The sequence below is a fragment of the Mauremys mutica genome, chromosome 2 (assembly GCF_020497125.1).
Source record: "Mauremys mutica isolate MM-2020 ecotype Southern chromosome 2, ASM2049712v1, whole genome shotgun sequence".
NCBI classification, from domain to species: domain Eukaryota; kingdom Metazoa; phylum Chordata; order Testudines; family Geoemydidae; genus Mauremys; species Mauremys mutica.
In genome coordinates, this window is record NC_059073.1 from 282,786,675 (window position 1) to 282,794,917 (window position 8,243).

The window sequence follows — 8,243 nt, forward strand, 5'->3', positions numbered from 1 at the left end:
GGGTGTTTAAAATGAAGAGTTTTCTTGTTGGAGACAGTTTCAAGTCCTGAACGCTCAAGCTGAGATCAAGAGTCAAAAAAATGAGCAACCAACCAAATATATGATTGATGAGATGAGATTTTAGCTTTTTGATATATGTTTTGTAAATTATCAAATGATTACCCACATGTGTACTTAAACTATTACAGTAAAGGTGTTTTCCTCCCAATTTTTCTTTTTCAGGGATGTTACTTCTGATGTATAAACTAAATTAGTGTAGAAGAGATTTTCTCTCTCTTTTTCTTGTAGTGACTATGGTCTGAATTCTGTCTGCCATTGAATCAGTGGAAGTACATCCATTTAACAGAGGTCAGAACTGTGGTTTGAGACCCATTAGGCTGATACCAGGGTGAGGGAGAGGGACAGGGTAGATAATTAGTGTTAGTGACCAATTATGTCAGTAGTGAATTACATTTCTTAATTCTTGGGTAATTTTCTCTCTACTCTTTTCAACTTTTCTTCTGATCAGTTAAGGACTTTTGTATAATATGTTCATGTGTTATATTGTAAGTAACTGGAATTAAGTGTTGTTTAAAGATTTGAAGTGAAAATCCTAGCCCCACTGAAGTCAATTTTAGTTTTATCACTGACTTCAATGGAACTAGGATTTCACTCTTGTTTTCTCCTAGACATATTGATTTTATCCAGCCCATGGAGAAAACCAGCTGCAAAGATGGCTGCTCTAAAGTTGCATTGGTTGCCTAGGCCTCAAGGGGCCATTCTAGCAGCCAGGATAGCTTGGAATCACCCTAGACATGCCCTTTGATCTAGCTTCAGGGGAGTCACTGAAGCCATCTGACAGGAATTTTTTGGGAGCTGGGTAAGACAGCACTGGGGCTGGTAGAACAGTTCAAAGCTGCTGAAGATCAGGCCCTTTGTTTTATCAAATGTGTTGTTATATTCCATGAAACTCTGAGAATTTTAAATGAACATATCAAACAGATATTATGATATTGGTGAATTTTAAAAATATATTTTAAGGAAAACAGTGAAATGTATAAAAACATATTTTCTACTCCCGTTTCTTAAAAAATGACAGCTTAATGCAAAAACGTTTTATAAAAATCTGAAAAGTATAAAGTAAGAGGAACAAACAAAAAACTAAGAGTTGAAAATATCATACTCACCTCATTTTGCCTACCTATTTGAAGCAGTTTACAAGGAGCTTGCTTCTGATCTTATTTGCACTAAAGTATAAATCCAGTATAACTCTATTGTATTCTCTATGGAGTTACTCTGGATTTACACTAGTGTGTTTTTATATGAGTGAAAGATTTCTCACTGTCCTTAGCCGTGATGCTACTCTGTGCAAAGGCAGATACCCATTGCATATTCGCTTAATATCAGGAAAGTGAAAAGGTGGTTTAAAGCCACCTTTGCATCACCATCCCATCACCATCATGATAATTAGAGGATTGGGCCAAAAGAAATCTGATGAGGTTCAACAAGGACAAGTGCAGAGTCCTGCACTTAGGACGGAAGAATCCCATGCACTGCTACAGACTAGGGACCGAATGGCTAGGCAGCAATTCTGCAGAAAAGGACCTAGGGGTTACAGTGGATGAGAAGCTGGATATGAGTCAACAGTGTGCCCTTGTTGCCAAGAAGGCTAACAGCATTTTGGGCTGTATAAGTAGGGGCATTGCCAGCAGATCGAGGGACGTGATCATTTCCCTCTATTCAGCATTGGTGAGGCCTCTTCTGGAGTACTGTGTCCAGTTTTGGGCCCCACACTACAACAAGGATGTGGAATAATTGGGAAGAGTCCACCGGAGGGCAACAAAAATGATTAGGGGGCTGGAGCACATGGCTTATGATGAGAGGCTGAAGGAACTGGGGTTATTTAGTGTGCAGAAGAGAAGAATGAGGGGGGATTTGATAGCTGCTTTCAGCTATCTGAAACGGGGTTCCAAAGAGGTTGGATCTAGACTGTTCTCAGTGGTGGCAGATGACAGAACAAGGAGTAATGGTCACAAGTTGCAGAGGGGGAGGTTTAGGTTGGATATTAGGAAAAACTTTTTCACTAGGAGGGTGGTGAAGCACTGGAATGGGTTACCTAGGGAGGTGGTGGAATCTCCTTCCTTAGAGGTTTTTAAGGACAGGTTTGGCAAAGCCCTGGCTGGGATGATTTAGTTGGGGATTAGTCCCCACCCAGAGGGGTGGACTAGATGACCTTCTGAGGTCCCTTCCAACCCTGATATTCTAGGATTCTATGATCCCCCTTCTGCCCTGAACTGTGCCAAGCACTACTTGGATGTTCAGAATCTTTCAGATGTAACCACTTGAAGTGACACCACAGTGGTTCAAAGAATATTCCATTGAAGGCACTGGATGAGTAAGAGGGTTGGTAATAGTATTTGGGACATTTTGGATCTAGCAAAGCAGTTTTAATACAGTCCTGGTTAGTAGTGACTAAAAGTTATTACCACCTGATGGTTGCTTAGTGCCTTATTTGAAATTCATTGGTGGTCTGAGTCCAATTCCAAGTGGACTGCTTTCTAAATCACAAAGATACCATCACAATTGGGACCACTGTTGATGGTCTTAGTAGAGAGACTAAGGACTAAATGTGTATGGAAGCAAATTACACACTTGCTACTAGCTGTGCTCCTCTTGAGACAGGTTTGAAGAACTGGCAGGTTGGTATGAGGATGCTTAAACCTCCAACGCCTCAGTGCCTATGCTGTAATTTTAATGAGTACAGGACTTCAGTCTCTGGCACTCTCAATTATTTATCATGCAATTATTGTTTTTCATTGTTTAAGGCTACACAAATCCTTTGGACTAGACAAAGTGGTTAAAATCATAAACTGTAAAAGACAGTGAGGAGCAATCTTTGCAATATTAAAGGCCACACTGGCAAATAACCAGAAACCTTAGGGATGCAGTAAATTTGCATATGCATTTATTGACTTTAATTTTGTTTCAGTCTGAACAAAATAGGATAAATATTATAAAGCTAAAATGTAACCATCTTTCTAGGTTAATTAGAAAATCACAAACTGCTCCTAAGATTTTTCCTAAAACTTCTGATTCAATTTATAAGCAGTATATTTAGACAGAATGATGTATTGAAAATTATAATTAAGATCAATATGAATTTATGTATGTTTCTAGCCCAAAAATTAGCAACATTTTAAATTAGAAACTGGTTATATTTCTACTGTCTATTTAGAAGTTTTGGTTAAAACTAGATAAAAATCCCACTGAAACAAAAATTTAAGATGAGGGATTTTTTAATAACATACACACCAAAAATACCACAAATTTGTCACTTTTGAAGTGCTGAAAATTGTTTGCAGATGGTATCTTTCAACATAGAAAAGGAGTTCACACCTAGAGTACAATGTTTAAGAGTAACAAACTTTATGTATAATTTAAAGGAAAACATTTTTCTCACTGCCAACAAAATTTTAATTGTTACTTCTAAAAATGATTCATACATTTCTTAGAATAAATGCAAAAAGTAAAAACCTCAATAAAACATGAGAAAATTTTAAGCATATAGGAGTTCGATGCCTTGGTCTCAAATAAATAATCTTAGCATTAACTTTGGACACTTATAAAACGATTATTAAAAATCATCCAAAGACTGAAAATTTTGACATCCAAATCTAAAAAAAAATCACAGCTTGTATCAAATTCTAGCCTACAAGCATTTAGTCACAGAAAGAAGCTGAAACTCGTATGCGCAGAATGCAGCTCTGAAGGTTCCATTTTGCATTAAAGTAATCTGAAAAGGCTATCTAGACAATAAAAGTTTCCAGTTTGCCATAATCTGCATCTTCACCTAGCAAGAAGCCAAGATTAAAAAAATAAGCATTTTAACTCATAAAATAGTTTCTGTTCAAATCCTACAATTTCAAAAGAAAATTCAACAGTACTAAACACTTAAACCTATGAAACAAGCTACTGGAATGCGTACCAGGACCATGGACTGAGCTCCAAAAATGCTCAGACTTGGGTACATCTACAGATTTACTTGTGACGATTGACAAAGTGTATGTATGGCTTCTATTTCATTTTATATCATCTTTCCAGAGATTTACCCCAAATGCAATCTTTAGGACCTTTCCCCGTCCTAACTGGTCAAAACAAACAGACCTCTGACTGACATTTAGGTGTCTTTAAAAACTTTATCTTCATTTCCTCAGCCAAATGCCCATCAAATATTTAATCTCAGACACTTTCCCATTGGCTACATCATTCTTTAATTTATTTTCTCACCAACTCTCTCTCATTGGAGTCATTGCCCTGGTCTTGATAAAATCATAATCACCAAATATCATCTTCCAAGTTTCCTACTGAATTATTTTGGTTTCAAATACAAAACAGAGACCTGATTAAGTCTCTAATTTAAAAAAAAATCCACTTTAAAATAATATCTATTCTTTTCTTGTTTTCAGAATATAAAGGTTAGTCACCGTCAGCATGTGGTGTTCTTAAATAAAATAAACATTTTCACTTTCTGATAAAATAATGAGGTATTAAACTTTAATTTATTGAAATAATGCCAGATTCTAGGGGACCCTTTGGTTTTGAAGAAAAAAATTATAACTAAACAATCTTTATTTTTAACAGTCTTATCTTTGGCATCTCAACATCAAAGCAGATCAAATTTTACTGAACCATATACTCTGCCTTTTAAATATTATTTTGACCCTATCTGAAATCATAGAGATAAAATATACTAAAATTGGAGTGAGATAAACTCCATTTCACTTCTCAGAGAAATAAACATTCACATTTTCTTTAACTCCTGCCCAATTTTAATGTTCTGTTCAAACCACTCATCTAGACAAAAGGGTTTGCTTAGCTTCTTGAATGTCTTTTAAGCAGGTAATACATCACTGAAGCAAGTAAAAGTTCCCAACATTAATATTCCTATTCCCAAGAAGAAAAAGAATGCATTAAGTACATAAAACTTACATTTTTTTCCAGTCCTTCTAAAGAAAGGCTCCAGAATTCATTTCATTAATTCAAAGAGAAACAAGTTTCAGGCCAGTTACCTCCCAAGGGTTAGACCATTATCTTCCCTGTATCACATCTGTATCTCCCCCTTAAGCAATTCCTCTCCACCCTGGCTAAGCTCTTAGTCCTCCAGAGACAGTGTTATTTGTATGTGGGGTGTGTATATGGAGAGAAGGGAGGGAATGAAGGAGGAGTGTGTGTTTGTTTAGATGTGAAAGTAACTAATGTGATTTTACAAGATCTCATGGGAAAGGTTGTAACTGGAGTAAGCAAAGAATGGGGGAGGCTGGTAGCTGAGTATTTCTTTACAATTTTATTCTATCGCTGCAGAAAGAAGAGTTTCTTTGACAAAAAACATTGTTTGCACTGAATCTGAACAAAGCAGATAGGAAATACAAAGGCAAAATCTGTTTTACAGCCTCTTCTCTTCATGTAGTGGACTCTCCTCCCTGTCTGTATTGCAAAAACTTTCACCATAAATACTTTCATATTATTTGAATATTTTTCCATCTCCTTCCACTAGCAAAATATATATGGTGTTGAGTCTGAGAACTATATTGAAAGGATACGGTCAAAATTAGAGTGGAAGAAAAGAAAAAAGGATGTTAATGGAAAAATATGTATAGCTTTTGCAGTCGTGAAAGATTGCAATCCACCTTCACTAATATGTTTTTGATATTCAGTTACTAGCCCAAAAATCATTAACAAATTCTAATTTTGAGGGCAAAACTTTGTAGCAAATTCAGAATGAATGTTAGAAAGCACAGATTAATCAGATGAAACCATAAAGTGTGTATGGCAGTTGTCAGGGGCGGCTCAAGGCCCCAGCACGCCAAGCGTGTGCTTGGGGCGGCATGCCGCGGGGGGTGCTCTGCCGGTCGCCGGGAGGGTGGCAGGCGGCTTCGGTGGACCTCCCGCAGGCGTCCATGCGGGAGGTCCACTGGAGCCATAGGACCAGCGGACCCTCCGCAGGCACGTCTGCGGGAGGTCCACCAGAGCCGCGGGACCGGCGACCGGCAGAGCACCCCCCGCGGCATGTCGCCGTGTTTGGGGCGGCAAAATGGCTACAGCCGCCCCTGGCAGTCGTGGAGGGCTTCTCCTGCTCATGAAGTCTCGCCAGTTCTCCAGTGAGTGAATACAGCTGTTGAATAAGACTGGAGAAAGAATTGATCTTGAGGGGCTCTACAAATAAGGGAGTCTGGTGTGGGAGATATTGTTTCCTATAACTACCCTATGGAAATGTCCTTCCAGGAAGTATTTAAGCTATTTTAGTGCATTCCTTTGGGCTCCAGCACTCCCCTCTTCTGTAATCAGCCATGTTGAATGCTGTGTAGAAGTTCAAGATTATGAGACTGGAGATCTGACCTCTATCCATCATCATCAAAGGTCTGTCCAGCAGTCTATTACTGTTTTTGCTGTGTCTTCTTGGCCTGAATTTGGTTTGTGCAAGGTTTAGGATATTGGCTTTAGCTAAATAAGCTTGTTGCTACTTTTGGCCAGTTTCTCAATAAACTTGATCATCAATGGAAGGTTTGATAGTGGACAATAGTTAGCCAGGTCCAGTGTATCCAAAATAGCTTATTTCAGCATTGGTTACTCTGTGACATGTTTTAAGGGGGAAGGAAGATTCCTTCTCCAAATGAAGCATTTTCTGTCTAAGTCAGAAGAGGCCCCAGTTGCTCATGACTCTCTTGTACCAAAATGACAGGAAAGGGTGGCTGATTCACAGGTTTTGGGTTGTGTCTCCTCCAGGGTGTCTGATGATTTTTCCTCTGGTTAGGAAAGGCTGACCTCAAGGGATGAAAGCAATCTGGTAATTGGATATCATCAGAAGGGATTGTATCTGCAGATCCCTAGAAGCTTTTCAAATGTGAGTAATACTTTTAACTACAGAGGATGATAGCTCTTTGCAATGCTTGCTGCTAAGTTCTGCTGTGGACTACAGGCAGTCAGGGCTAATGACACAATTTACCAGAATTTATAGTTCCTTAGAGAGTATTTTGGCAGCTTCTGTGGAAGTGGAGAAGAAAGCTCTCAGGGCTTCTAATATAGTTTTGCAATAGGCTTGGAGAAACTCTGTTTCAATTCCTATTTAAGCCTTAGTTTTCTGTCATTCATGCTCTGTCCTTCTTTCTTAGCCCAGGTCTACACTACGAGTTTAGGTCGAATTTAGCAGCATTAGATCCATTTAACCCTGCACCTGTCCACATGACGAAGCCATTTTTGTTGACTTAAAGGCCTCTTAAAATTGATTTCTGTACTCCTCCCCAATGAGGGGATTAGCGCTGAAATCGACCCTGCTGGGTCGAATTTGCGGTAGTGTCGGGGCGGCTCCAGGCCCCAGCACACCAAGCGCGTGCTTGGGGCAGCATGCCGTGGGGGGCGCTCTGCCAGTCGCCGGGAGGGCGGCAGGCAGCTCCGGTGGATCTCCCGCAGGTGTGCCTGCGGAGGGTCTGCTGGTCCCATGGCTTCGGTGGAGCCGTGGGACCAGTGGACCCTCTGCAGACACGCCTGCGGGAGGTCCACCGAAGCCGCGGGACCGGCGACCAGCAGAGCGCCCCCCGCGGCATGCCACCGTGCTTGGGGTGGCAAAATGTCTAGAGCCACCCCTGGGTAGTGTGGACACAATTCCACTGTCACCGCTCTGGACAGCACTCTCAACTCAGATGCACTGGCCAGGTAGACAGGAAAAGCCCCGTGAACTTTTGAATTTCATTTCCTATTTGGCCAGCGTGGTGAGCTGATCAGCACAGGTGACCATGCAGTGCTCATCAGCACAGGTGACCATGGAGTCCCAGAATCGCAAGAGCTCCAGCATGGACTGAACAGGAGGCACTGGAATTGATCACTGTATGGGGAGATGAATCCGTGCTATCCGAACTCTGTTCCAAAAGACAAAATGCCAAAACATTTGAAAAAGTCTCCAAGGGCATGAAGGACAGAGGCTATAATAGGGACCCGCAGCAGAGCCATGTGAAACTTAAGGAGCTCAGGCAAGCCTACCAAAGAGCCAGAGAGGCAAATGGCCGCTCTGGGTCAGAGCCCCAGACATGCCGCTTCTATGAAGAGCTGCATGCAATTCTAGGAGGTGCCCCTACAACTACCCCAGCCCTGTGCTTGGACTCCGTCAATGGATTCGCACGCAACAGGGATACAGATTTTGGGGACAAGGAAGATAAGGAGGAGGAGGAGGTTGAAGATAGCGCACAGCAAGCAAGCGGAGAAACTGTTTT